Here is a 20,034-nt window from a genome sequence, read left to right on the forward strand (position 1 = left end):
CGCAAATTAAAGGACATGGTTGCAAGTGAATTTTAATATTTTTAATGATTCCGCATTTACATTTGTACCCGACAAAGATATTTAAAAGCCATATTGGAAATTTAGAATTGTTTGGAAATTGTTGCACGACTATTTATTTTTTTTATTTCTATAAACTTTATTATTTTTTGGTGAAATTCACAACTATAATGAACAATTTAAGACAAAATCCTATTTTTTCTGTATGAACTCCTTCATTGTCACTGACCTCTATAGCGGCATCGAAAAAGCGTTTAAAAATTAGGAAATTTGACTAAAAATTTCGAAAAAATTAATTATTTAATCAAATTTTTATACAATTCTTCACAATAATTCAATTATTTTCACTAATAACAACATTTTAAAATAAAATTTTCATAATATTTATATTTCGAAAAAATTAATTATTTAAATCAATTTTTATGAAAAATTCTTATAAAGAATTCAATATTTTTCTGAAATAATAAAATTATTCACAAGAATTCAATTATTTTCATAAATAATAAAATTCTTGTCAGGAATTCAATTATTTTTGAAAATTTTAATAAAAATCTTAGCAACTATTTAATTTTCATAAATCATAAAATTCATTGTGGGATTTCAATTATTTTTAATTCAATTTTACAGGTATTGCTCAAAAAATGTAATTCTTCTTAGAAATTTAATTTCAATTCCTCGAAAAAATCAATTATTTCAAAGAATTTTTTTTTTAAATTCTTTGATAAAATTCAATTATTTACAAAATTATTTGAATTTTTTACAGGAATTCAATTATTTTCAAATAACATAACCTAAAATTTGTTAAACTGTATTAAATTTATAAGAGTCAAATTTAAATTAAACTAACAATTTAATTTTCATTTTCAGTATCAATGACGAATTAAGACTGTACTAATACGATGGCCCAGAATTGTTTAACATTACTTCAAGGGAATAAGAATATTTGAAATCCATGTGATCTTTGGCTAAAATAAAAAACTGTAAAAAATAGAATTTAAAGGAGAATTTGAGGAGGATATTAAACGAAAAAAAACATACAATGGGGTGAGTTTTTAAAAAAATTATGATATTTGATATTTTTTATTAAAATTAAAAATTAAATTAAAACATTGGTATAAAGTTTATTTTTTTCTGTTAATTTGAAAATTTTTTTTTCATTTTTTCCAAAGTAAATAAACTCTGAAACAAATTTCACCTTAAATGAGGTTTGGAAATTCAGGGAAAAGTGAGAGAATTTTATTAAAAGTACTATATAAATTAAATAAGAATATAATATAGTAAAAATAAAATATAATACCTATAAAAAATATAATTTAATATGGAAGAGTTTCGAATAATTTTACAATTAAAGATATTTACAAATAAAAGTATTAGAAATATTTTTTTTTCGTATCTAATTGTTTTTAGAGTGAATAAAAATATTTTTTAGGGTCAAAATTCAAGATTAAATACTGAAAATAAAACTGGAAAGTCGTTTTCAAAAATTAATATTTTTTTAAGTGATCTTTATTTCGGAATTTTATCAAATTTCAGAAAATAAAAAGAAAAAAAAGTTTAAACTACATTTTGCATAAGTAAAGTTTTTTAATCATTGCGAAAAAGGGGTTATTCACGATTGTAGAGCAAAATTTTTGAAATTTACACCTGTCCATATTTTTTACCTGTTAAAAAAGCAAACTGGTTGAAAGTTTAGGATTAAATGAAAAAGTTAGTTTCAGTTTTTTTTTTTTTTTTTTTTGCTCTAAATTAAAACGAATCCTTTTGAAAATTTGTTCTAATTCTTATTTTGAAAAAACAGGCAATTTTATAACGACAAAAAATTTCTATTTTTTTCTCGCTTTTATATATTTTTAATGCTCCGTTTTAATTGACTTTATTACTTCAATATATAAATAAAGATAAAAAGACAAACGAACGGGAAATATAATTCTTGAATAAATGAAAATTGCTTCCATTTCTCTTTGCTTTCGATTCTAGTAAGGTAGTGAAGTGGAATTGACAGACGTTCCATTTGTAGATATTAGATCTGGTTTTTCAATTTCCTTAAGAATTTACAATCCATTTCTTATTTTTGTTATTAATTGAGTTCAAATCATAACATGAAAAATTTTAAACTTTACTAAAATTATTCTATATATTCATAAATGTAACTTATTTTTATTTTTTTTTAAAATATTTTAACTGTTTAAAATTATTTAATATCTGGGTGGAATTCATAATGTGCTTTTTTCAAATATATAGAATTTGAGAAAATACATATTCAATTTAAAATTCATTTATTTCGGTATGTCTGGAAATAAATTATTTTGTAGTATTTATTTACTATTTTATGCGAATATTCTTTTGTTTATTTAATTATTCAAATTGATACAGCATGAGAAAAGCATAAATTTAAACTTCTTACAATACTGAAATATTTAAATCAAAATTCGAATGAATTATTTCGTGTACCTTTATTTTTTCTATATTTAACATCTCTTCAGTAGTATTAAATCTGTTAGGTCAGACGTAACCTTTCTGTAGCCTCTATTTTCGTATGAAAAGAGATTATAAAATTAATACTATACTAAGTGAAGAGAATAAAAATATAGAATGAAAAAAATTAGTAATAAAATTAAAAGAATATGGTATAGAATTATATATTTTTATTTCTGGTCTTGAATAAAGATGTCGACTTTTTCATTTCTTGTTAATTACTTTAAAATGAAGCTTCTTTTATAAATAGACTGAAAGATAAAATATCAGATAAAACGGAAATGAAAGTGATGATAAGTTGTCGGGACTTCGAACCCAAACTCTTCTTTCTAGACAGGGTGGCTACCATTCTAGATTTCAGCGGGAGATAAAAAATTAGGACCACAGTATAAAGATAGTGTGTTTTTTGATAGAGAACAAATTCTTCTTGGTGTGTGTTTTTCCTATAAATTTCGTTTTTTCTTTATCGGTAGTAGATAAATCTTATTTGACGATTTTTAAATTGGATTTTAAACAGATTGTTTGGAGTAGGAAGTAGACTATTTTTCGTCTTTGTTTTCTGTAATCAGGGTTGCCACAAGTCAGGGAATTCAGGGAAAAGTCAAGGATTTTTAATAAAAGTACTGGAAAAATTAAATTTTTAGAATTTATGAGAACATTCTGAATTTTTGTGTATTTTGTTTAATAAAATTCTTGGCAAAATTTCAAAAATTTTCCTCATTTCAATTATTTTTAATAACTACTATTTTAATAAAATTTTACAAAAGAATTCTATTATTTAAACAAAATTTTAATAAAAATTTCACAGGAATTCAAATACATACCAATTTTTTTATATATTTCTTCGCACCAATTCCATAATTTTTAATTTTTTAATGAAGTTTCTCCAAAGAATTCAAATAAATTCAGAAAATTGAAAAAAATTGAAAATAGTTCTGAAAAATTCAATTATTTTGAAAAATTTAAATAAAATTCTTCTAAAAATTCTATCATTTAAAAAAATGTTGCCAAAATTCTTTACAAAATTTAGATAATAAACTTGCAATTTTAATAAAATTTTCCTATACAATTCAATTATTTTCAATACAATTCTTCTTAAGAATTCAATTATTTTCATAAATAATACATTTTTTTATGGGAATTCAATTATTTAAAAAAAATTTGAATAAAATTCTTCGCTAGAAATCAAATATTTTTATGAATAATAAAATTTTTCTTGAGAATTCAATTATTTAAAAAAATTTTGATAAAATACTTTATAAATTTAAAAAATTATAATAAAATTGGTCGTTGAATAAAATTATTTTCGTAGAATATAACATTCTTTCTAGAAATACAATTATTGTCAAAAATGTTTGTAAGAATCTTCGAAATAATTCAATTATTTTCGTAAAAAATAAAATTTTCTTCAAAGCAATTCAATTATTTAAGAAATTTTAATAAAATTCTTCTCAAGAATTCAATTATTTTCACAAATAATACATTTTTTATGGGAATTAAATTATTAATCAATTATTTTTTGCAAATAATAAAATTTTTCTTCAGAATTCAATTATTTAAAAAACTGTTGATAAAATGATTTATAAATTTCAAAAATTATAATAAAATTGGTCGTAGAATATAATTATATTCGTAAAATATAGCATTCTTTCTAGGAATACAATTATTTTCAAAAAGTTTGTAAGAATCTTGGAAAGAAATCAATTATTTTCGTAAAAAATAAAATTCTTTAAAAGAAATTCAATTATTTAAGTAGGTAATTTTAATAAAATTCTTCCTAATTAATAATTCAATTATTTTCAAAAATAAACATTTTCACAGGAATTCAATTATTTATAAAAAAGAATTTTTTAAAATTCTTTGGCAGATTTCAATTATTTTGGAAGTTATTATTTTTTTAATGAAATTTCTCGATAGAATTTAATTATTTTTAAAAAGTTTTGAAAAATTCTGAGAAATTCAATTATTTAAAAAAATTTGAATAAAATTCTTCCCAAGAAATTAATTATTTTGAATAATAAAATAACATAATAATAATAATTATAATAATAATAATAATAATAATAATAATAATAATAATAATAATAATAATAATAATATTTTTCTCCGGAATTCAATTATTTTTACAAATAAAATTCTTTAGAAATTTTTTTAATAAAATTCGTTGCAAGAATTCAATTATTTTCATAAATAACAAAACTTATCGCAGAATTTCAATTATTTTTTATAAAATTTTAAATATTATTATGATAGAAAATTGCATTTATTCTTACAATTTTTTTAAAATTCACCGAAAGAATTGAATTATTTTTAAAACTTTTGATAAAATTCTTCATAAAAATTCAATTCTAAGAAATATTCAATTATTAAATAAATTATTTATTCTTGCATGTAAATAATTGAATTCTCGAAAAGTTTTCTAATAAAAATTTATTAAACATTGAATTTTAGGTAAAATTTTAGATAATAATTAAATATTAGAAGAGTTATTGTGCGAATTTTTAGAAATAATTGAATTTTGAAATGGGTTCAAATTAAAATCTTTGAAAATTTGAATTTATAGCTACAATATTCGTATATCGATTTCCTCATGTTTTTATTTCGTCTGGAAATCAGGAAAAAGTCAGGGAATAACAAAATTAAAGTTTTGTTGCAACCCTGGTAATACAAGATGCAACATTACTTTTAAAAAAAGATTCGTTAGGGTCAGGGGGAAAGTAAAAATTGTGTAAAAATTGTCTAGAAAATAGAAATTGTGTTAGGGAAAAGTGAGGCAAAAAAGAAAATTTAAATTTTTGTGGCAACCCTGATGATGAATCCGATTACTTTGATTATAATAGAAACCTGATTTTTAAGGATCAAATGAACCTGACTTTGCTACTTTTCACACCCTCATTTTGACGACATATTGTGTGCTAGTGATGACATGAGGTTGAAGAAAAATGAACGGAGAAAAAAGATTCAATCCCCTTTGGTCCTTGTACCCCCTATAGGTATTTACAACACGTGAATGACGTATAGAAAATAACCCAACACTGTCAAAATAAAGAAGAACATCGACTTTCTCCTTATTGTCATTTTCATTTTATTCTCTGTCGGATAAATACAGTTTCGTGTTACCAAAAGCCCATAGTAACTACCTTCCCCTTATTCGCTCATGGGGAGCCACGTATCACCTTTATACCTCTATGCTTGCGAGTTATTTATTTTTATGGAGTATCGCTGCTCTCCCTCTTTGTTTCTCTTTTTTACTATCATCTCCCATTTCTTCATCTCTTTTTACCTTTTCCATCCTTCTTCTGCTCCATCTATCCTCCCTTTTTTCCATCCTTCTTCTCACTACCCTATTACTTTTCTCTGTCCTTTTCCCTTTTACTTCCTTTCTCTCTCTGTTTCCTTCTCGCATTTTATCTTGCTTTCCCTCTCGCTTAACGTCGTCCAGAACCGAACCTTGACTCGGAGCAGAGAGAAACCCTGTGCCCGCTTAATGGCGTTACGGGGTTACCATGGTAACCCAAACCCCATAGAATCACCTCACCCAGCGGAAAGCCCATTTATCCTGGAAAAACATTATAAGAACGCAAGTCTGGATACGCTACTGCCACTGAGACCAGCCAATACTCAAACAATCTTTTTTTCTTTTTTCATTTTTTCTTTTTTGCGAAAATATACTATAACCATATGTGTGTTGCTTGAGAGTTTTGTTCCCTTTACAGATTGTCAACGGTGAGAAAAGTAACATGTGAAGTCAGATATCATAGATTTGAAAATATGTGTATCCCCCTCTACCACCTTTCATTTTATTACCATACATCAATACGAAAATGCATTTTTTTTCTTCTTCTTTTTTTTAACTCTTACGCTTTAACGAGATACTCGATTCTCAATCAGAACATTTTTGCAGTTTTACGACTATACTGGATACATAAATTTAAATACAAATGCTTCATTTAAACTTCTTCCCTACAAAAGAAAACGCACCTTAATGTCCCCTTTCTAAGTTTAATGCGCGACCGATTGTAATTTATGTTAAGGTTTTTATTTTGCCAACTGAAAAATTCCATTTTAAGAGCAATATCAAAAACTGTTTTTAATAGATATTGTTATGTAGAGTAGGAGACATTTATTATAGTTGGCTGCGTAATAAATGTCCTTGCGCGGTATTTCAAAACTTGACTATATTTTGAATTGAATTAAAACTAAAAGTACTAAGTGAAGAAATATGTTGAATTGTTCTTTTTTTTATATAGGTTGATGGATTTTTTTTTAACAGATTTTGAAAAATATGAAAAGACACTGAATCTTTTTTTTAGCAAATTTCTAAAAAGAAACCTTAAAAAGACATGATTGATTAGTTCGGCTTTTTAAAGAGAGAATTTAAAGTTTTGGAGATTAAGTTCTTTATACAAATCTACAAAAGCGAATTACGAATTTGCCTTTTTCTTTTAAAGTTCCTTAAATATGTTGAAGGGATTTTTATAGTTATTAAAAAATATAAAAAGACATTGACCTTTTTTTTAAATTTCTAAACAAAAACCTTAAAAAGACATAGAATTTGTTTATATGTTGTGGAAAAATTTAAAAACAGACGTAACAAAAGGAAAGCGTAACAAAAGAAAACTTAATGAAAACGGATTTTAAAACGCAAATAAAAGAAGATTGTCTGCTTTAAAAATAAAGTGTTTCTGGAAAAAAGATGAACTGATGTTTTAGTAAATTTTTTTTTTGATTGATTCAATTAGTCAAATTTCACTCATTTTTCAGTTATTTTTTTTACTGATTTTATGTCAAACCGGGAATTTTTTCACCAAATTAAAAAAAGTTTTATTATTTTAATTTGTTTATAAAAAATCGCTTTTTATTTCAATTTTTATAGATATTTATACGGTTCTGTAAATTTGAATTAGTTAAAAATAATTAATTTGATAGTAAAAAATCAGTCACTGATTCAAATATAGTACGTAAATAAAATTTAAAACAAATTATCGAATGAATGGAAATTTTGTAAAATTCAACTGAAAATAATAAAATTTATTAAAGAATTCTATTAAAAACTTTTCAATAAATCGAATTTCCAAAGTATTTTAATTTAATAATTGATAAATAATTGAATTTTATAAAGAGTCACATTCTAATGTATTCATGTTTCTTTGTGCGAAAATTAATAATTAAAATTTTTATTAGTTAATTTAAAAAAACACACACACTTAAATTTTTTTTAATAAAATTGAATTTTCGCAAAATTTTTTTAAAAATTCTGAAAAATAAGATTTTTGTGATTTTTTAATTGTTGTTTCAAGATAATTAAATTTTTATAAACAAATAATTGAAAATTTTTGAAATAATTGAAATTTCTTTACATTCGTTAAAAATAATTAACTTCTTTTAAAGAATTTTATTTAAATTTTTCGAAAATAATCATGGTAATTTAGTCATCGTAATTATAATTTTATTTTTAAAAATTTCTTCGCAATATATTCAATTATTTTCATAAATAGTAAAACTCATTGCAGAATTTAAATTATTTTTAATACAGTTTTAATCGAATTCCTCGAAAAATGTAATTATTATTAAAAATTTTATTAAAATTTGTCGAAAGAATTCAATTATTTCTAGAAACTGTAAAAAAATTCTTCTGAAAAATTCAATTATTTCCATAAATAGCAAAATTCTTCAGATTTATTAAATTCTTTGGAATAGGGGAGACTGGGGCGAAAAGTTAAATTTTGCATAAATGATTTTTTTTTGGCAATATAAGCCGCTTAGATGCAAATATTTGTATATCAATATTGTAGGGCAACTTGTCCTCTACAACTTTCAATAAAAAAGTTCCTGATATTTTTGCAAAAAATACATGTTTTCTCCTTTTTTGAAAATTTTGTTTTTTTAAACTTTTCGCCCCATGCTGGGGCGAAAAGTTAAATTCTATTTTTAGCCTACTAAAACTATTTTCTGATAGGTGATAAATAGTAGATAAGTTAAAGTATACGTAAACAAGTAATTTAGTAAATAAAAGATCTTTGTTTATTTGACAAAAGCTTTAGAATAGTTGTAAAGTTAAAAAATTAAAATTTCAAAAAAAAAAAAAAATTTTTTGGTTTATTTCACGTGAACCGGCTTATTTTTTGACAGAGTACTTGCCAAATGTCAAATAAATAATGTTTAAATAAATAAACCCAAAAAAACGAAAAATAAAAAAAAATTTTTTAACAACATGTAAAAATACATTTAACTTTTCGCCCCACCCATTATTTAACTTTTCGCCCCAGGGTGCGTTTTTGGCTTTAACAACAAATATAAAAAATCTGACTAAAGATATTTAGAAAATACATGTAGGTATCTCTTCAGGGGACCCAAATAATGAAGTAAAAAAATCGCGGTGAGAAAAAATGCAAAAAATATACTTAAAAGTTGATATTTTCTTTTTCGAACAAATTTTCAAAAGTAGGTTGAAAAAAAACTTTTAATATTGACACCACAAAAATAAACAGAATTGCACACAACTCCGGACATTTATTTAGGGTGATAACACCCTTGTATAATTAAAATTGCAATGCTCTAACTATTTTCGTTCGAAAGATAATGAATTTTAACGGTTTTGGCAGTTTAACTTTTCGCCCCAGTCTCCCCTATTATTTTTAAAAAAATTTTTTCAAGAATTTAATTATTATAAATTCTTTGGAAGAATTTAATATTATTATTATTATTATTATTATTATTTTAAAAAATCGAAAAAATTCTTTGTTTAATTCAATTATTTTTCAAATTTTTAATTAAAATTATTTAAAAAAACATTATTTTCAAAAAATTTAAAGAAACTTGTCAAAAAGAATTTAATTATTCATAAATTTGTTTTCACATTGATTGAAATAATTTTTAAAAATTCTTGAATTATTAAATATACACCGACTTTGTTTAAAAACTAGAATTTTTTTTCATCAAAAATTAAAACTGACTTTCATAAAAATTAAAATACTTTTGTGAAATAGAAAATAGGATTTATGTGCGGAATATTTTTTTTTAGTTTCAAATATAAATGTCAATAATATAAAGTACCAGTGCATGTATAAAAATATTTTAAGCGGATTAAACTTTGATGCTAGCAAAAAGTACTCGTAAAATTTCAAAGAATCGAAAAAATATAAGTGTAAAGTGAAATATTTGTGTTAAGGATTAGGAAAAAAGCCTTCAATTTTCAATTTTATTTTCTTTTTTTTCGAAAAATCTCACACAAAACTTTGCCCTCATTTTTTACGATCAAAAAAATTTTTTTTTCTTGACATGAAATCGTTTACTCACTCGTGCTTACTGAATTAAATTTTTTATGGAAGGTTATGAAATTTCAATCAACCCGATGAAAATAAAAGCATCGTAAAATATCCATCATCTTTCAATATATATATATATTATTACTAAAGCTGTCAATGGCACTTTGATAATCTTTCTATAAAAAGAGAGCTGTCCATAAAAATGTCAAATATATAAAAACAATGTCTAAAGAATCGAATAGTCAATAAATAATATTTCGTTCCTATTTTGTGTTTAGTTTTGTAAAATTTTCTGTTTGAAATTTGATTTTAATTTTATAATAGTTTGTGTGGCGTAATTGAAGGTCATGATCAAAGAATTGGTTATAATTTTTTCAAGATAAAAATCAGTTTTTCTATGGATATCAAAATGAGACAAAAAATGTATCAAAACGTTGCTTCGAAGCAACGTTTTGATACGTTTTTTGTCTCAATTTGATATCCATAGAAAAATTGTGGAAAATAAAAAATTTTAAATAAATTTTTGGAGAAATTTTTTATACAAATATGTTTGGCATCAATTTTATCCTTTTTTGTATAAATTTGATACTTTCAAGAAAACTGTGAATTCAGAAAGGGAAAATTTTGATGAATAGTTTGTATTAATTTCTTTTTGTTTTCTTCAAAAAAAAAAAAAAAAATATTCTTAAAAAAGTACATTGGAATTTTTGTGGGATTACACTCCAACACACACCCTTTTTTCTGCGGGAATTTCTTGTGTCAAAACATTAGGCAATTAACCCTCGGGGGGATTTAAAAGCGCTATGAGTCCGGTCCCTTATATGTTTTGGAGATTTCGCGAGACCCAGACGCGTGGGTTACTCCATAACCACAAGGGAATTACTAAGGATTACATGAAAATTCTATTATCGTCTTACCGCGTCATATACGCCCTCCCACTTTTATACTTTCACTACTACTGAATATCGTGCTAATGTTACAAATCAATTTTCATTTGTCTCTCGACAGATGCGCGTAGGAACTTCCGCCCTAAAAATAAAAGCATAGCCGACGAGAATCTGCACTAAATTCATGAATGAATGCATAGTCACGTGATGAAAATATAATATATTTTGTATTCAAGCGAAATTTCTGATTAAAATTATTCTCTCAATTTAAGATGAAATATATATTCACGAAAGTGGTTTAATTTTTGATACATTCTTAATTACTTATTATATTTATAAGAAATAAATACTAATTTAGAAATTAGTATTTATTAGTAAACTTAACTAATTCATAAGCAAATAAATAGTAATTTATCGACTATTAATAAAACAGTTCTACTAATAGTTAGTAGAATTCTACTAAGCAATTAGTAAAATCTACTAATAATTAGTAAAATTTCACTATTTGTTAGTAAAATTATTACTAAATCATTTAGTGGAAGACTTTTCGTCATTTCATTAGTAACTTTTTACTAATTCAGATTTAGAGAGTACACGGGTTCAAATTTAAAAAGAATATTTATTTTTTTTTATATTGAATAATTATATTATTTATTATTTTTATTTACTTATAATAATCGTCATTCCGGCATTCATTCATTTTGCATTCACAACTGAAATTCATCATTTTTGCGTATGGTTTTATTTTTATTAGGTTTTTACGGTTTCAATTTTTTCAAGACTATAAACTGATCCGGATTTGTTTGTTATTGTAGAACGTATAAAAATTTTATTTAAGTGCCATTTCATTTTAAAATTAAACTTTTTCGGAGCACCTTTGCCAATTTAAATAGAACTTGGTACTTTAGTGAAACGAGATGGGATTATTTTTATTGGTATAAAGTTCCAGTAAAACAACTTTTTTTATTTATTTTTCCACAAAATTTTTAAAAATTACAATTTACAATATTCTGAAAATTAATTATTTCTAAAAATTATACAACTGTAATGCTTTTAAAATTAATAGGTTAATATTATTATTAAACATCAATTAAAATTTTCAAAACTTTTTAATTTAGTAACTGTAACTCTTTTTAATATTCAATTATTTCTTACAATTTTCAAATAAATGTCGCAGTTTGAAGTTAGTTTTTTTTTTGCTTTTTTATTTCCTAACTTTTTTTAATAATTTTTCTTTTTAAATATTTTCAATTTTAAAATTAATGTATTAAAAATCATCAAATTGTTGCAAAGAATTTTATCAAAAAATTTGATAATAATGGAATTCCTTCGAAGAATTTTATTATTTTGGAAAATAATTGAATTCTCGAGAAGAATTTTGTTAAAATTTTTGAAAATTGTAATTAAATTCTTTTTGAAGAATTTCTTTCCATTTTTTTTTAAATAATGGAGTTTTTTTTAATAATTTTAATTAAAAATTTTGAAAATAATACTGAATTTTATGAACAATTTCTTCCAAGTTTTTAAAATAATCCGCAGTTTGTTAATAATTGAAATTGAAAAAACCGCTGCCAAGTTGTATTTTTTTATATAATTTTGGTGCTCATTTCATGAACACTTTACTTCCTCATAGAGATAAAAATAATAGAAATATATGAATGACTTTTTATAAATATGGTAAAAGTGATTGAATTTTGAGTCAATCAATGTATTTTTAAATACACTACAAGATAGTTACAATAATTTAATAGTTAAATAAAAATTGTCAATCAAAAAAGTTGAGAAAATGTCATTTTTCACAATTTTTGGTTTTTAAAATACCAATAATTTTGAAATTTATTATCGAATTAGGTTCAAAAATAGGTCAATCGAAGCGTTTTTTAATGCTCTACAAGTTGATAACGATAATTTTAAAGTTACTTCTACGTTTTATAACAAAATTTTCAAAAAAGTCTTATTTTCCAAAATTTTTGATTTTTAAAAGTTTAATAACTCCGGTTAATATGGACGAAAAATGTTCAATTAGGGCTCAAAAGATGCGTCTAAAAAAACTCTACAAAATTATGGAAAAACATTTATAGGTGTCCTAACATTTTTTTAAAGTTATGGTCAAAAAACGTTTTTTTGCAAAATTAAAAATCAAAAAAAAATTTAGTTAAACTTTATTAATATATCAGAAAGTACTCTCGCTTTATGTCCGCAGGTGAGATCTACAATTTAAAAAAAAATTCAACTCAAAAGCTCTTCATGATTTCGAGATATTTATGAAAATGTGATGTTTACACACACACACACACACACATACGGAATGACATTTTTTAAAAATGTCATTTTTGAACTCCTGAGGTCAAATAACATAAAGATATGTCAAAAAATCGAACTCGAAAAATTTCGGTATTACAATACTTCCTCTATGAGGAAGTAATTTAATTATTGAATTTTATTAAAATTTTAGAAAATAGTCAAATCTTTTTAAAAAATTTTATAACGAATTAAGAAAATAATTAAATCCTTTTAAAAAATTTTATAACGAATTAAGAAAAATATTGAATTCTTTCGTGAAATTGTTTTCAATATAATTGAATTTTTTTAGTTATAAATAAAATTAAATCGTTTCGAATGATTTATTAAAATTTTAGAAATTAATTGAATTTTTTCGAAATATTTTATAACAAATTAAGAAAAAAATTGAATTCTCTCCTGGAAATTTTTGAAAATAATTGAACTTTTGCAAAGATTTTACTATTTAAAAAAATAATTTAATTATTTCCAAGGAATTACCTATTAAAATTTTTGAAAATAATTGCATTCGTTCGTGAAATTTTATAAAAATTTTGTTTAAAAATAACTGAGTTTTTGCAAAGAATTTTACTATTTATAAAAATAATTGAATTCTTACGAAGACTTTTATTATTTATGAAAATAATAGAATTCCTTCGAAGAATTTTATTAAAATTTTACACTGAAAAAAAAACTAGTAGATTTGACTACTTTTTAACTACTCTACGTAATTCAATAGGTCCTCAACTGAATTCAAATAGTTGTACTAACTATCATAAAAGCAGTTAAGACAACTAAGAATGTAGTTGGTTGAATGTGATTTAGTAGTTTATTTGACTAACTTTAAAGTAATTATAACAACTAAGATTTTGGTAGTAGATTTTACTACTTAAAGTAATTCGATAGGCTTTAACGACATTTTTGTTGTAGAATTAACTATTATTTTGTTTTTAAATCTACTACTTTAAGTAGTAGGTTTTACTACCTAAAGTAATTCGATAGGCTTTAACGACATTTCTGTTGTAGAATTAACTATTAAAAGTAGTTAATGATCTGTTTTATAAAGTAAAAATTAACATCTTTTTGTTTTTGTCAGCAACTACTTAAAAGTAGTAGAATTATTTATTATTATTTATTAATTATTATTATTACTGAAATTCATTTTTTCATCTCCTCTAGCATTCCTATTGGTCACATATACTTTATAATTTTCAACACTTATGTACATAATGGAGAAAAATCCTCAAACGCCGGGGATTGAACGCACGACCCTAACATTCGCAAACCGATAACCTAACCACCTAACCACGCTCGCACGCTACGATGGTCTGCATGAAACCTGATGACATTCTTGACATAGATCAACCGACAACTGTAGTTCATTTTACAATGTAATGTAGTAGTATTTACTACTTTTACTAGTTCTTTTATCTTCTTTAAATTCTTATTTCTGAACTTTGCTTTATTTAAAAATGCTGTTCAATCCTTTCTAATTACTTTAAGTAGTACAATCTACTACTCAATGTAGTAAAACTTAAGTTCAAAAAGTTAAAATTATCTATTATTTTCTCACCAAAACTACTGCATTGTGTAGTAGATTTTGCTACTTAGAGTGGTTCGATAGGCTTCAACAATATTATTCATTTATTTTTATTACTCTAATGTTGTAGTCAAATCAACTACTATAACTACATAAAAGTTGTAAAGTCTATTACACGAAAAAGGTTTGACTAATAAAAAAATTAGTTCCCTCTACTACTTTACGATAGTCAGTTGTGCAAGTCACGTGTTGTTTCAAATTCAACCGTATAAATTCTTTAATTCAACAATTTGGTGTTAACTATATTAAAGTAGTAAAATTTACTAGTTAAGAAAGTGTTACGTTACTTACAAAAGTAGTCCCTTTTACTACTTTCTATTTATTACTATACAATTGTTAAATTTACTACTTATGAAATGTTGAGTAAACTATTATCTTAGTTGTTCTTACTACCACACTGTAGTCAATTCTACAACTTACCTGTTGTTAAAATTTAACTACATATATTAGTAGAATCAACTACTATTTATCAACTACATAAAAATAGTTAAATTAACTACGCAAACCGGGTTAGACTAACTAAAAAAGTAGTTGTTTTTACTACTTTTCACTTAACTACCCAAAGGTAGTTGAATTTGTCAGCCTAATTTTTTTCAGTGTAGAAAATAATTAATTTCTTTTAAAAAATTTTGTAACGAATTAAGAAAAAAATTGAATTCTTTCGTGAAAATGTTTTAAATATAATCGAATTTTTGCAAAGAATTTTTCTATTTATAAATAAAATTGAATTGTTTCGAGTAATTTATTAAAATCTTAGAAAATAATTGAATTTTTTCAAAAATATTTTATAACGAATTTAGAAAAAAATTGAATTCTCTCATGAAATTTTCTGAAAATAATTGAATTTTTGCAAAAATTTTACTACTTAAAAAAATAATTAAATTGTTTCCAAGGATTTATTAAAAATTTTGAAATTAATTGCATTTGTTCGTGAAATTTTATAAAAATTTTGTTTAAAAATAATTGAATTTTCGCAAAGAATTTTACTGTTTATAAAAATAATTGAATTCTTACGAAGAATGTTAATATTTATAAAAATAATTGAATTATTGCGAAGAATGTTATTAAATTTTTTGAAATTAATAAACAAGAATAATTAATTAGTAAATTAGTTAATAATTGAATTTTTTTAAAGCTTGATTCTGAAATTATTCAAAAATTCATATTTGAAAATAAAAAAAAATTTTAATTTGCATAATAGTAAGAAATTGAATATCATGTTCAAATGCGTAACATTTGGTAGTTCTCAATAATTATTGGAAAGTTCTTTTGGATTTTAATTATTTAAATACAAAGATTTAATTTTTATAATAATTTACCATAAAGCGTTATGGTATTATATACCTGGGAAAAGAAGAAATAAGGCGCAGGTTTTTCTTTGCTAAATAATTAATTATGATAGTAATGTAAATATTCATGAGTTGTAAATTATATAATTTCTTTGACTTATTAAATTTCGATGAATTTAATCAAACATTGAGGAAGATTAAATGCGGTAGGTCGATAATGTCCACTTGTAGGGATATATATACATGAGCTGATAGAACCAATGGTTGCCGCACGATCTCGCCACAGCCAATTAGCGATCTCTTATTAATCCTCTTAATTAAGGATTACTGCAAGATTCTATTATCCTCTTATAGTCACAACATATGCTTTTCGAACGTTGAATAAAAATATTCCAATTATATAGATTTATCGATAAAAAAAAAAAATGATTTCGTATACACGTCTTTTTGAAGGAATTTTTCATTCTGAATAGAATTTATTCATTCTATTAAATTAGTTCTTCGATGGAAATTTCATATTATATTACAAAGAAAATATATTTGTATTTTCTCTTTAGGAAATTTTGTTTTAGTTTGTTCCTCTTTTTGTTTTCTTTTTGATGTATTGATACGTCTTCTTTAATAATGATATTGCATGATGGGCTTTTGAAGTTTCGATGCAATTGAATCCCCTTTAGAACTGAATCCACCTTTGTGTACATATTATATAGCTACCCCCTTTAAAACTTTATTTATTATTCATCCTCTCAAATTGGAAGTTTAATTTGAATAGTGATATACTAAATGCAAATCCTAAACAAATCATTCGATAAGGTTGAAATTATGCAGTGCTAGGTCTTTCTGACGCAGTGGTCAAGCGGTGCAGAAATATTCTTCAGATTCTTATGTGTATTTCAAATTTTTTTGTTCAGTAAAAGAATATGAAGCTGAAACCGACACCTACTCAATTTTGGAAATTAAATTTAAACGTTAAATACTTTTTATGAAGCTGAGAGTAGCACCCACTTAACTTTTCAAAATTTTATGAAGGTTTTTTTAAGCAAAAAATAATATTCCACTTTAAAATTTACTTTTCAAAATTAAGTGCGGGTGCCAGGTTTAGCTTCATTAAAAGAATGCCTACACTAAATGAATAAATGCATTAATTAAAGTTTAATGCTACTTTGTAATCTTTATGCAAACTAAGTTATTAATCTTGTTTTAATTGGCACTCGAAAGTATATAGAGAACTTTGTGTAAAAATGAACAAAATCAAGATTCTCCTTTATGTTTGAACATCGATATCTTAAGCGTGTGTATTTTTTTTCTTTGTTGTTGTTGTAAAGTTAAACGCCAATACAGCATAAAAGGAAAAGAGCTGATGAGTGGTAGATCGGACCGCGCGGTCTGGCGTGTTTCTACTCGCCGTAGCCAATTACCGTTCCCTCATTAACCCTGTAATAATCGTCGAGCACTCTCAGTCCTCAGAGCACAATTGCTCGTGAAAAGAGTACTCTCACCGCTTCACCAGGCGCATACACGTCCCTACAATTCATACCTTTGTACCTTTAGCATCCAACAATTTCTAGTTTGTGCATGCACAAATTACAAATTCAACTCTGTAAACAATATGCATCGCAAAAACGATACAATATACAAATTAATTTAACGAAAATTTCTCTTTAGAGTAGACCGCTTTTGTTTTCTATTATTAACAGTGTTTTCATTTTCAAAAAAAAATTTATTTTTGGTACAGTCGTTTTTTAATACTTGAGTTTTCAACTCGTAAATATTTATTTACGACCTAAAAATTTAATTTGATACGGGACTCAAAATAAATTTTTAGTGTCATTCTATTATTTCAATTGTGGAAATGATGATAAATTATTTTTTTTTTTGCTTGCAGGGAAAAGATGATTTTGTCTGCATCTCCTGGTTATGTATTTGCGAAAGCTACAACGAATTTTTCACTACTGAAAGGAATTTTCAATTTTCAACTGACTTTGATTTTATCTTTTACAAATACTGGTTCGGGAAAAAGAGGAGAAGCGTATCAAATTGCGTCGATCGAGATAATCTATGATTGGTAAGTCCCTCTTAACTTCAGTATTGTGGTGGAGTCAAGTTGTAACATATTTACAGGGTTACCACGAGTGATAAAAATCAGGAGAGTTAGGAAAAAAGGAAAGAAAAATAAAATTTGTCAGCAAAATCAGAAAATGACGGAGAATTTTATCAAAATACTGAAAACATATTATATTTCTAGAAACACAATACAAAAATTCGGGCTTTTGGTGTCCAAAAACATTTTTGAAAAACTTAATCTTAAATATTAGTTGTTAATAAGCAATTTGGTAACGACTTTTTCGACTAAAAATTGTTGGTAAACAGCAGATGAAGTTCGCTCAAAAAATAATTTTCCATCTTCTGCTGATTATCGGCTGTGGTTACTTTTTATGAATTGTGATTAAAAGTAATTTTGATGAACCGGATAGTAATTGGGATTGTTCTAATAATAGTTTGAAATCAGTAAAAAATTTTTTAACTAAAAATTGTTAGTAAACAAAGGATGTAGATCGCTCGAAAAATAATTTTTTATCTTCTGCTAATTGTCGGCTGTGGTTACTTCTTATGAATTGTGAATAAAAGTAATTTTGATGACCTAGATAGTAATTGGTATTGTTCTAGTAATAGTTTGGGATCAGTAAAAAATTTGTTGACTAAAAATTGTTAGCAAACTGAATATAAAGTTCGCTCAAAAATGATTTTCCATCTTCTGCTGATTATCGTCTGGGGTTACTTTTTATGAATTGTGATTAAAAGTAATTTTGATGACCCAGATAGTAATTGGTATTGTTCTAGTAATAAGTTAGGATCAGTAAAAAATTTTTTAACTAAAAATTGTTAGTGAAGTTTAGATAAACTTTGCTCAAAAAATAATTTTTCATCTTCTGCTGATTATCGGCTGTGGTTACTTTTTATGAATTGTGATTAAAAGTAATTTTGATGACCCAGATAGTAATGAGGATTGTTCTAGCAATAGTTTTGGATCAGTAAAAAATTGTTTGACTAAGAATTGTTAGTAAATCGAAATTTATTGAAAACAGTCATTAAAAATTTATTTCTTCTAATTTTTAATATTTCTAACATTGGTAAATTATCTGATTTATAGTTGGGATTGAGCCTTAAAGGATCCTGAAGGATAGAGATTTTTATTTCAACTTTTAAGTAGTAGCAGCACCTCCATTTGCCACCTAGCAGACAAACTCAAAATTTGGGTAAAAAGGTATTAATAATTTATTGTTTCTAAGTTTTTTAATTTCTGCCATCTGGAAATCTCCTAAGTTGTACTAGAGATTTAGCCTTAAAGGATCCTGAAGGTTAAAATATTTTATTGTATAGCCTTAAAGTAGTAGCAGGTCCACATGTTCGTTATCAGACATCAAAATTGGCATAAAGAGACGTTTAAATTAAATTGTTTTTAATTTTATTATTTTTATGGACTTTTATTAACCTAGATTGTTGCTGCAATGTTTTTGGGCAGCATTCTGAAGAATAGAAAATTTTTGCTGTTGCTTTTAAGTAGTAGCAGGTCTATCCGTACGCTGTCAGTCAGTCAAAATTAGGGAAAAAGGACGTTTAAATTGAATTTCTGTATTTCTAGTAATTTTTATGGGCTACATGCAAATTTTTGTTGTTCATTATTTAAAAAAGTGGAAGATTTCTTTAAAAATTTTGATTGAGAAATATAGATTGTCCATATTTATTTCCTCTTTTTACTTTGTTAGATGAAAAAACCAACGTGATTCCTGTTATTCTATTTTTGAAAATAATCTGCGTTATTCGAAATAAATTTCTCAAAATCCTATTTAACTTTTCTCCTACTTTTCGAGTTTCTGATGTTGGAAATAAATTTTGTTCTCTAGGAGACCTAAGTAGAAAATTAGGAGCGAGGCTAACAAGTCTTTTGTAAGACAGGGTGCCGGTCTCTGGGGGCACATTTACTCTAAGAAGCTTCCAACTAGCATATAACGCATCGTTCGTGGTACATATAAGTAAATCGAGTTACCGTCACTATAGAAGCATCGAATTCTCTCCCTAACACTTTTTCTCATGTTTATTTCATTGGTAGTCGCACGCACCCCATAAAAGGAAAACAAGCACCTTCATGCATCTCTTCTGTAATATGATTTTCCCCTTTTCTTATACATATATGTTCCTCGCATTTTTTTTTCCTG

General features: G+C 24.6%; 1 long non-coding RNA gene across 3 annotated transcripts in view; it reads left to right on the plus strand.

Annotated features, from left to right (window-relative positions):
* LOC122510375 overlaps positions 1-20,034 on the plus strand; it is a 46,201-nt gene that overhangs the window by 14,200 nt on the left and 11,967 nt on the right. For 2 of the 3 annotated variants that reach the window (XR_006302435.1, XR_006302436.1), the window contains 3 exons: positions 886-1,062; positions 17,703-17,882; positions 18,969-19,082. This is a non-coding gene — a long non-coding RNA (uncharacterized LOC122510375). The remainder of the gene's footprint in view (positions 1-885; positions 1,063-17,702; positions 17,883-18,968; positions 19,083-20,034) is intronic. The other variant, XR_006302437.1, reaches the window with a different exon arrangement.

This window comes from Leptopilina heterotoma, unplaced genomic scaffold, assembly GCF_015476425.1.
Source record: "Leptopilina heterotoma isolate Lh14 unplaced genomic scaffold, ASM1547642v1 Lhet_68, whole genome shotgun sequence".
Classification (NCBI taxonomy): domain Eukaryota; kingdom Metazoa; phylum Arthropoda; class Insecta; order Hymenoptera; family Figitidae; genus Leptopilina; species Leptopilina heterotoma.